This window comes from Lactuca sativa, chromosome 2, assembly GCF_002870075.4.
Source record: "Lactuca sativa cultivar Salinas chromosome 2, Lsat_Salinas_v11, whole genome shotgun sequence".
NCBI classification, from domain to species: Eukaryota; Viridiplantae; Streptophyta; class Magnoliopsida; order Asterales; family Asteraceae; genus Lactuca; species Lactuca sativa.
The window spans coordinates 149,449,975-149,460,465 of record NC_056624.2 but is presented as its reverse complement, the minus strand read 5'-3'; the positions used below and the strand labels follow the sequence as shown (position 1 = coordinate 149,460,465).

General features: G+C 32.3%; 1 long non-coding RNA gene across 1 annotated transcript; it reads right to left on the bottom strand.

The window, feature by feature from the left end:
* Nucleotides 1-8,407: 8,407 nt before the first annotated feature.
* On the bottom strand, nucleotides 8,408-9,764 carry LOC128132063 (uncharacterized). The gene is made up of 3 exons (XR_008229994.1): nucleotides 9,522-9,764; nucleotides 9,249-9,319; nucleotides 8,408-8,637 (listed from the first exon to the last, which is right to left on the bottom strand). It is a non-coding gene; the product is annotated as an uncharacterized LOC128132063 (long non-coding RNA).
* Nucleotides 9,765-10,491: the final 727 nt, after the last annotated feature.

The window sequence follows — 10,491 nt, the reverse complement described above, 5'->3', positions numbered from 1 at the left end:
GGAACGGTCCCAGATCCGGTTCATATAGGTCAAAAAACCGGCATTTGTTTGAACCAGTGAAAACCGGTAAAAACCGGTCGAACCGGTAAAAACTGGTCCGGTTGAACCGGTAAAACCGGTCAAAACCGGAAATTTTAAAAAATATTTATTTTTTTCATTTTTTGTATTTTTTATATAATTAAATATAATTATGACATCATCCGGTTTTTCCGGTTTTTGAGACCGGTCCGACCGGTTGGACCACTTGAACCATCGAACCAGTAAGACGACCGGTTCGGTCTCCAGTCCGATTTTCAAAACCTTGTTTAAATGGTATGGTGTTTAGAAATTATGCATAATATTTACATGTATAATAGAATATTCTTTAGTAAAGTATTGAAACTTTTGCTTTATTGACTAAAAAGTCATGATTTTAGTTTTTATGAACATAGTAAGATACAAAACCAGATAATCTTTATACATTTGAGATAACAAAAAATTCTCTTCCAGTTCTAAGGGTTTTTTCAGAAATAAATTGACTTTTAGTGGGGTTTTCAGATATAAAATGACGTTTCAACGTTTTTTTGGAACTAAAATAGATAATAGAGTAAGATAATGCTTGTTGCCTCTTGATTAGATAGATGAAATGCAATAACATACAATATTTTTCTCATATATAGTGAATACAATATTAATTATAATAAAACAAAATTTTATATCTGATCTTAAATTATTTGGATCACATAGAAAATAAAATAACATTATAGTAAAATATAGAGAGAATACAATATGATTATAATAAAATAATAATATTTATTTGTGTGATTCTGGTTATCTAAGACCAAATATATATATATATATATATATATATATATATATATATATATATATATATATATATATATATTATATTTATATATTTATATACCTTAATAAATAAAAATGATTTTGCCACATGTCCTTCTCTTATTCAATTTGCCACATGTTATTTTGTCATAATTTAGAGATATATTTATTTTCCACTTGTCATTTATTTCATTTTCCATTTTTAATATATTATTAATAGTTTCCATAAATTAAACCTACCATAATGATATTAATTTTAAATTTTAAATTTTAAATTTCAATTTCAATTTCAAATAAATTTACAGTTTAAACCTTTGTGTTTGCCATTTTGTTATAATTAACCTGTTTAGTATACGGGTCTGATAACTAAACAATAATTTTAATTTATTTATTTTTTGCATGTTTTTTTCCTCATAATTTTTATTTATTTTAAATTTCAAATTCAAATAAACTTCTCATTTAATCGTTTTTATTTAACATTTTGTTTTAATCAACCCGTATAATATACGGGTTTCACAACTAGTATATATATATATATATATATATATATATATATATATATATATATATATATATATATATATAATGCTATCTAAAGCCCTATATGTAAATGGCAACCACAAACACCCTACATACCATATAAATTTTTGTAGCAATACTCCTGGATTTTTATTTGAAAAACACTTTTATAAAAAGTTTAATATCAAAATATTTTCCTTAAAACGAGATGATCTCATGGGACAAAATAGAAAATAAAAGAACAAATTTAGTAACATAAGGCTTACGTAGTAATTCGGTGCACACTGACATCATCATCAGAAGTTCCGAACCATCCAACCTAAGAGAGCCATGAACTTGAAAAGAGATTTGCTGCAAGCTCTATTGTGATTAGTCAATTAAAATGGAGCTTTTACCTATTGAATTAACATAATTAATATGAATTCACTTCAAATTCTAACGAGCTTATTTAAGTTACTAGATATTACATGTTCTTCCTCATACGAAGAACATGGAATAACATAACATGACTATTACTTCTTCACTTTAAAGTGTGCTTTTAATTCTTCCCTCGTCAATAAGAAGCATGCAACTTCATCACTTCATATATGATATGCAAAACAATGATTTTGGGGTTGTTTTTCAATAGTTTGGAAATGAAAAATCTATTCAATAAATGTATCGTTTTACTTTTACATAGTAATTACTTGGGTTGATTTTTTTAGAATGACATCTCTTGGATTGATATCTCATCATTTCAAAACCCACATGGAACATAAACCTAAGTAATATGACTCTGAATCTCTAATACTATATGAAATATCAGCCCAGACTCTAAATCTATATTAGATATATTTAATACTCTAATAAAGATAAAACATTTGAATTCCAATTTCCAATTAGCAATTAGCAATTACTCGAAGAGGTTGAGTTGATACTTGATAGACGAATATACACTAACTAAAGTGATGTCCTAGAGAATCGATTATCCAATGCTTTCAAATTCCAAATTTCAATTCTTAGAAATAGATGAAACTAGTGTATGTGGGCGAGATTAAGGGGAAATCTAGACAAAACTGCAAAAATAGTCCCTGTGGTTTGCATTTTTTCAGGAAACAAGTCCAAACAGTGACTTTTTTTGATTCGTGGTCCTTTTGGAGTGGTTTGTATGTGAAAATGGTCCATCCGAAAATTGAAATGACTATAATACCCTTGGGGTATTTATTTTTCATTTTTCTTTCATTATTCTTAAAATTTAATATTTATTTATTTATTTTAGCAATTAAAAAAATAAAAAGGGCCCACCTCTCTCTCTCTCTCTCTCTCTCTCTCTCTCTCTCTCTTATTCCTTCATTCATCAGGTAGAAGACATTCATTCATTCCTTCCCATTTTTCTTCACCACCGACCAAGGAAGGTTGTCGGCCACCGGAGCTGCCTTTTCCTTCCTCTTCCGGCCGAGCAACGCCACCCAAACACCCCTAAAGATCGTCATTCTCTCCAAAAGATCCAAAAACACCACCTTGATTGGCGACTGCTTTGCTCCTCCTCCCCTTCGTGTGTTGTCGTGTGTTGCTACTGGGAAGCAAATGAACCATGGAGGGCTCACAATAAATCGACTGCCCATCCTTTCCTCGTGATTTCTCAGCCATCATCGGAGCTTCCCGTTAGCTGCCTTCGTTCCTTTCTTCCCGATCTGTCGAATCCCGTCGGCTGGAGCTTTGGGGGAAATACACTTGCGTTCTTAATCGGCTTCAGGTAACATTTTATTTTATCCCCGATGATCAGATTTTGTGTTGGATCAAAATTTTGAGTTTATTGTTGTGTGATTGTTTTAGGGTATACTGGAGTTGGGGTTCTTTAAACCACGGGAAGCGATGAACCCATGTTTCCCTCTGCAATTTCCGACTTCCTATCAGCAGCGATACCACAGGGACCGTATTTGGTTGATGTTTGTTCTACGTATTCCAATCAACAACCTTTTTCTCAGTTTGGTGGCTTAATTTCGGATTATGAAGGTTGACGCCCCTTAATTTAGGTTGGTATAGTTTGGGTATTAGATGGTATTTAATTACTTTCATTTAGATTGCATCGAGATTGTAGGCGGAGGTTGCTCCGACACTCGAGTGGGGTTAGGATGGTTATTTCCTATAGCAATCAGGAGGCGACCTTGCTGCCCTGTTTCTATTATGTTGGTAACTAACATGAAAGAGAGGGGGGAGGGAAAGGAGGTGGTTTGGTGGTCGGAGGTTGCTCCAGCAGTCGAGTGAGGTTGGGATGGTTGTTTCCGGTGGAGAGAAGGTGGTGGCAGCAGGGGTGGTGTAGTGTGTGGGATTTACGGTGGCATTTTAGTGGCCGGCGGGGTGTGGTGGCTGGCTCTAGATCACCGGAGAGAGAGAGAGAGAGAGAGAGAGAGGTGGGACCTTTTTTATTTTTTTAATTGTTAAAATAAATAAATAAATATTAAATTTTAAGAATAGTGAAAGAAAAATGAAAAATAAATACCCCAAGGGTATTATAGTCATTTTAATTTTCGGAGGGACCATTTTCACATACAAACTACTCCAAAAGGACCACGAATCAAAAAAAATCACTGTTTGGACTTGTTTCCTGAAAAAATGCAAACCACAGGGACATTTTTGCAGTTTTGTCGGAAATCTAATACTACCGCTAATTTTGTTGGGTAAAAGTTATGCATCTAATACATTTGCTACCCTAGGCCGTTGCTTCGACCCTGATTAGACAGAAAAAATACAATAAAAACATTAAGATAATATTCAATGTCTTCTAGATCAAAAGAGGAAAATACAATAAAATTAGTGTATTGTTACTATAAGATTACAATAAAAACAGTAAGATAATATAATAAGATATGTATAATAAAATTAAAATATTTTCATTTTACCTAGATAGAGCGAATAGGATAAGATTATACTACAAGAATAGAATAGAATTAAAATAAAATAAAAATAATAAGATTATAGTAAAATAATAAAATAAAAATAAAAATAATTAGTACAAAATAATAAATTAAGATTAAAGAAGATAGTATTTTGTTTACAAATACAAAAAATAAATAAATAAATAAACTAATATTTTGGTTGCTAAAAACTATTACCACCTCCGGTCAAAATCCCATTTTTATAAATTTTCCAACAACTTTGTCATTTTCTGTTAAAAAGATAAAATCATACTTTTTCATCGATAAAACCAAGGTTGCGGAAATCGGGATTACCGTCTGACATTCTCCAACCGACTAGAATTAAAGGTGTTTGACGGAAATTAGGGATTAATCGGGGTTGACATAATTAATCGGTTTTGGATGTATTAATCAGTCAACAAAGATAAAAAAAATCAACAAAGGTAAAAAAATGAAAAAAGGTCAAAAAAATCAATTTTTTTTACTCCAAAATTTTCAACTTCTCAAAATTTCAAATATTATACCAAAATATTCATATTTTCAAATTTTCAAATAACAAATTTCTTATTTTCTAATTTTGAAATAATTGTTTTTCTTAAAATATATTAATCTTTGATTAATTTTAATATTTTATTAATACTCCATGGTCCCCGATAAATCTCTGTCAATACATATTAATCATAACCCCCGTCAAACTACTGTTAAGCGATTTTTGCTACCTCAGATAAAACCAAAATTGTGAGAATTAGCTAGAGATTATATAGGTTACTATTGTTTGCACATGAAGTAGATAATCATAGTGCCTTCGCATTGGTGCTGATACATGGCTAAAACTCTTGTTTCTTTGCCAACAGTATTCTTGAACGTATATGATACTGGGTCTAGATCTTTGTTAGAGGTGGTGGATGTACACATCAGACGAATAACTGGTTATTTAACTTTTGAATATATATATATATATATATATATATATATATATATATATATATATATATATATATATATTCAAAAGTTAAATAAACAGTTATTCGTCTGATGTGTACATCCACCACCTCTAACAAAGATCTAGACCCAGTATCATATAGGTTCAAGAATACATGTTGGCATAAAAGGGTTCATGCGAAAATGCAAAAAACTATGAAAACAAGAAAAAACTATGAAATTGTGCCATCCCAACCTTATATTTTGGACAATAATCCATCCAAACTTCGAACTACATGATGATAAACGATGATACATGAGAAACTGCTTCATATTAGCAAAGCATGATTTTTGATAGTTTTATTATGAAAACATGAATTTAATAGTGTTTAAGGATGTGAAAAAAAAGAACAGTTGTTAAAACAACCTTTAAATCTATATTATCATAACACAATTCAATGTAAACTTATTATCTTTAATTTATTGCAAATAAATTTAATTTTTATAGTCAATGTGTTTGAGTTTTTTAAGATAAAATATGTTTTCGCGCAATATTTATGTTTTTGCATGAGCCTATATATATATATATATATATATATATATATATATATATATATATATATATATATATATATATATATAGGGTTAGGTTATTTTGTTTTCACTATCTATTGTGTGCCCGTATGATTGATTCTGGACTAATCATTTTAGTTATTTTAAGAAAGTAATTAATGCATATTACATGTTGAAGATATAATAGGTATTAATTACATCTTCAGTATTTAATATGCATTAATTACTTTCTTAAAATAACTAAAATGATTGGTTCAGAATCAATCATACGGGTACACAATAGATAGTGAAAACATTTGAACCTAACTTTCTCTCTCTCTCTCTCTCTCTCTCTCTATATATATATATATATATATATATATATATATATATATATATATATCACGAGCATCTATTCTAGGTAAAGTATGTGTATAAATATACTATTTAATGTTGATTAAATCAATTATGGTTTATGACTATATATGTTGATGGGACGTCCCACATCTTTTGATAACAACATATAACTGAATCAATAAATTTGTGAATAATTAGTAGGGGTGTCAAATTGGGCCATCATGTTGTGTTTTTGTCTGACAAGACACGACACGACAATGTTTTATGTAACACGAATACGATACGACACGATGTCATGTTTTTTCTAACCAACACGAAAACGAACTAATTAAAAAACGACAAACACGACACGACACGAAAAAACTAACATAATATAACAATTAGTGTATTTAATTAATATTTAATCATACATAACACGACAAATACGAGAAACACGAAAAACACGACAAATAAATGCTAAATCGTGTCAATATCGTGTCGAATTTGTAACACGAACACGACACGACACGACATCGTGTTTTTTACACTTGACACGAACACGACACGAACACGAATTCGAATTTCAGTTTCGTTCTAATTTCGTTTCGTGTCGTGTATTTTTGTCGTGTCGTGTCCACAATTGCCACCCCTAATAATTAGAGAAATTATATCATTTATCATTCAACTTGAGTATACTACACATCCCACATTCCCGACATGAGAAGTGTTTCTATGTACACATGACTCAAGATCAACTTAGACAATCGAATCTCGTGACACAACAAAATATTCTCAGTGAACATCTTGTAACAACTCTTATGAAGGTGTCCACGTTACAATTCCACCTTATATTCATCATTTAAATCGTTATCCTATGTTTGTTACATTTCCCAAACTAAAGAATTCCTGACATCACAATAAAAATTAGTTGAAATGGAATTTTAAAATTCATACCTTTCTTTTTAAATGGAACAGAATGACAGAATTCTTTTATACCAACTTTTTTTTGACATTCTTCCACATTTTATATGGAGTTTTCTGTTCACCAAAACTTAAATATAATAAGAATTCACTTTATGTCAAAAGTAGTTTCACGTGGTGGTGGTGTTATATTATTATTATTATTATTATTATTATTATTATTATTATTATTATTATTATTATCAACATCATTATCTTATTTATTTAGTATTTAATATTTTGACTACTATTCTTATTCTTAAATATAGTATTTATAAGTAATATTTTATTAAATCGTCAAAAATTGGATGTTTTTATTGGTTTTGATCCCTCACATTAACATTTGTCCAAATGTTCTATTACCTACAATATATAGGAGGGTATTTCAATCTTTCATGTTCTATTACCTACAATATATAAGAGGGTATTTCAATCTTTCAATTTCTATCTCATCGATTACCACCATTTTGAAACATACAACTGTCTGAGTTAATGACCATTCACTCTCTCTCCCCACTAAACCCTCCTTTTTAATAAAGAAAAACCCTAATCGATCCCTTAAACTCATGCGTCTGATCATCAAACTGGATCGAAAGTTCGTTGGCTGAGTATGCTCCAAATGTGGGAAATCAGGTCAAGAAATAGAGGTGTTGATGTAATTCGGATTTACGGTAATGTACTCTATTTCTTACATATTTGTTTAAAAACCTAAAAAAGTTTTTCTAATCAGTATAAAGTAATGTTTCTTAGGTTTGGTTCATGATTTTTTTTTGCAGAAGGATATCCCACCATGTTCACCATTGAGCTCCATCAGGGAGGGAGGTTCACAAAATTCCCAGGCATAAGATATATTGAAGGAAAAATAGACCATGTGGACTTGGTAGACATGGATGAGTTATCTATGCATGAGTTGGACGACGTGATGCTAATGCTTGGTTATGAGGTACCGCAAGTCATTTACTACCCCTTTTAGTTGCCAAATTGAGATTTGGAGTTTGGTCTTAATGCTCTAAGAAATGATGTTGGTGTACTTAATTTTGCACATTACATTGAACATAATAAGAGCATCAAGGTATACACTGAACATAGTGAAACTAGGTTACTTACATACTTCACGTCTCCAAAAGTTAAACTTATGGTCATAATTGAGGAAATACCAGATGAAATGGCCATACCTAGACCAAATTCCCCTATTGTTGATTTGTATCCAATAAACCAAAATTAGGAAGAGATCCTAAGTCCCCTTCTCATCAATGGACTCCTGACGTATACGAAGGAGTGCGGTTCGTTCGATAAATTCTTGAATTGAGTTTGGTGAGGTATGACTCATGTGACATCCCCAAAATCACGGCCAGAAAAGACCGGTTTGTTTATGCTTTGTTTAAAAATCAGAGTTACATTTTAAATGAAAGTGTTGCGGAATTTGTCCCAAAACAAAAATATGATAAAGATTTATCAAAAGCATTTCCATAGAAATGTATTTCATTAAAAGACTCGGGATGTCATGTTCGTACAGATCAAAAGCATAAACAGTACAATATAAGCCTTACTACATTATTTCATATCTACAGGCCTATATCCGTAATCCCTCGTCCAAAACATCACACCTATGCTCATGCGCCACTACCTGTAATACAAGAAACTGAGTGGGTCAGGCTTGGGAGCCTGGTGAGCACATAGGGTTTTCAACCCACAATAAATAAGTTTATTAATTTCATCGATCAACAATAACCCGATTACCCGTTCCCGTTATCCTCACTTTACGTCCCTAAACACCTATCATAAGGGACCTAGCCTAAGGATCATCATCGGGACGGACACTACTGCTAAGGGGATTCCTCAGCAATAAATGTCCTAAAGGCAACCATGTGGGGGATGGAGTACACCGGTGAACACATCGTTCACAAACACCTACAGGTTGCGAGCCTGCTAGTGTTCCACTGGACTGTCTAGAAGAGTCCGTGGTCGTCATCCATACTCCGCTAGATGACAGAAACAACAACATCAACATCGAGGCCTCTCATCATTTTATCACACATCAGCTATTACATCTACCCATGTTTTACCCCAACATTTTCGTAGATATAAAATACATATACAGTTTAAATCATTGAAAACATGTATAACAATGTTCATCCAGCATAGATAGCAAGTATTCAGATAATATGTACACATAGCACGTAATTTATATAAAATACTTCATATCTATGTGTAAGCTGAAAGTAACTATGCACTCACCTGGTAAGGTGGTGACTCGGCACTCGGACAGCTCTTCGTTACTTCTTAAAACAATTTTTCCTTGACCAAACCTTGTATTAATACCACTAGAGTTTAGTTTTAACGTTAATCGCGACTAATTAATAGTCTAGCTATTATTACTATTATATAAACGTTAAATAACACTCAATATAACTCATAATAATAGCCCAAATAATTATTTTAATGTCCTAATAATGTTACTATAATTAAATAAAAGCTATATTAAATATAGTATAGGCGTAACTCACTTACAATGGGTTTTTATTAAAAACCGGACTTCGCTGGAGCAGCGTTTCCGAGCCGAAAGCTTTTCTTCTCGGAGCCGTCGGGCGCTCCGGGGCTTTCTTCTCGTGATAGGGAGGTTCCCTAGACTTGGGAGGGGTTTAGGGAGGCTAGAGAGAAGTTAGAGAGAGAAAGAGAGGCTTATGGTGTGAAGAAAATATGAGGAGTTCACCCTTGTATTTATAGGAGTTTTATAGTAAAGTAGTCTCTAAGCTTCGTCCGTAACTTTTGCATACGAGCTCCGTTTTTGTCTGTCTTTTTACCGTTGAGTTCCTATTAATGAGATCTTCAACTTTCATTTAGACCTCGTTAGCTAATTCTCATTCTATCTCGGATTTACAAAACTGTATCGAATTCGCCGCGCTCGAAAAGTAGTGACTAAGCTTCGTCCATAACTTTCGCATACGAGTTTCGGTTTTGTCTTTCTTTTTACCGTTGAGTTCCTATTAATGAGATCTTCAACTCTCATTTAGACCTCGTTGGCTAATTCTCATTCTATCTCGGATTTACAAAACTGTATCGAATTCGCCGCGCTCGAAAAGTAGGGACTAAGCTTCGTCCATATCTTTCGCATACGAGCTCTATTATCAACGTTCTTTATATCCACGCGTTGATATTTACGAGTACTACAACTTTCATTTAGATCCCGTCGGCTAAAAATCGACCGATCTAAAATTCAGATTTCGGGTTGTGCACTGCTATGCTAAATCTTAGAAAAATCATAACTTCCTCATACGAAGTCAGATTTGGGCGTTCTTTTTATCGATGTTCTTAGTTTAACATATTCTACGACTTTCGTTTAGATCACTAAGGCTAAATCTCACTCTATCATAAATTCACTATTCACGCTTCCCGGTATCGTGCCGGTTCTGTCGTGAAACTTCGACGGGTCATAACTTCTTCGTTATAACTCGGATTTCGGCGTTCCTTATATGCACGG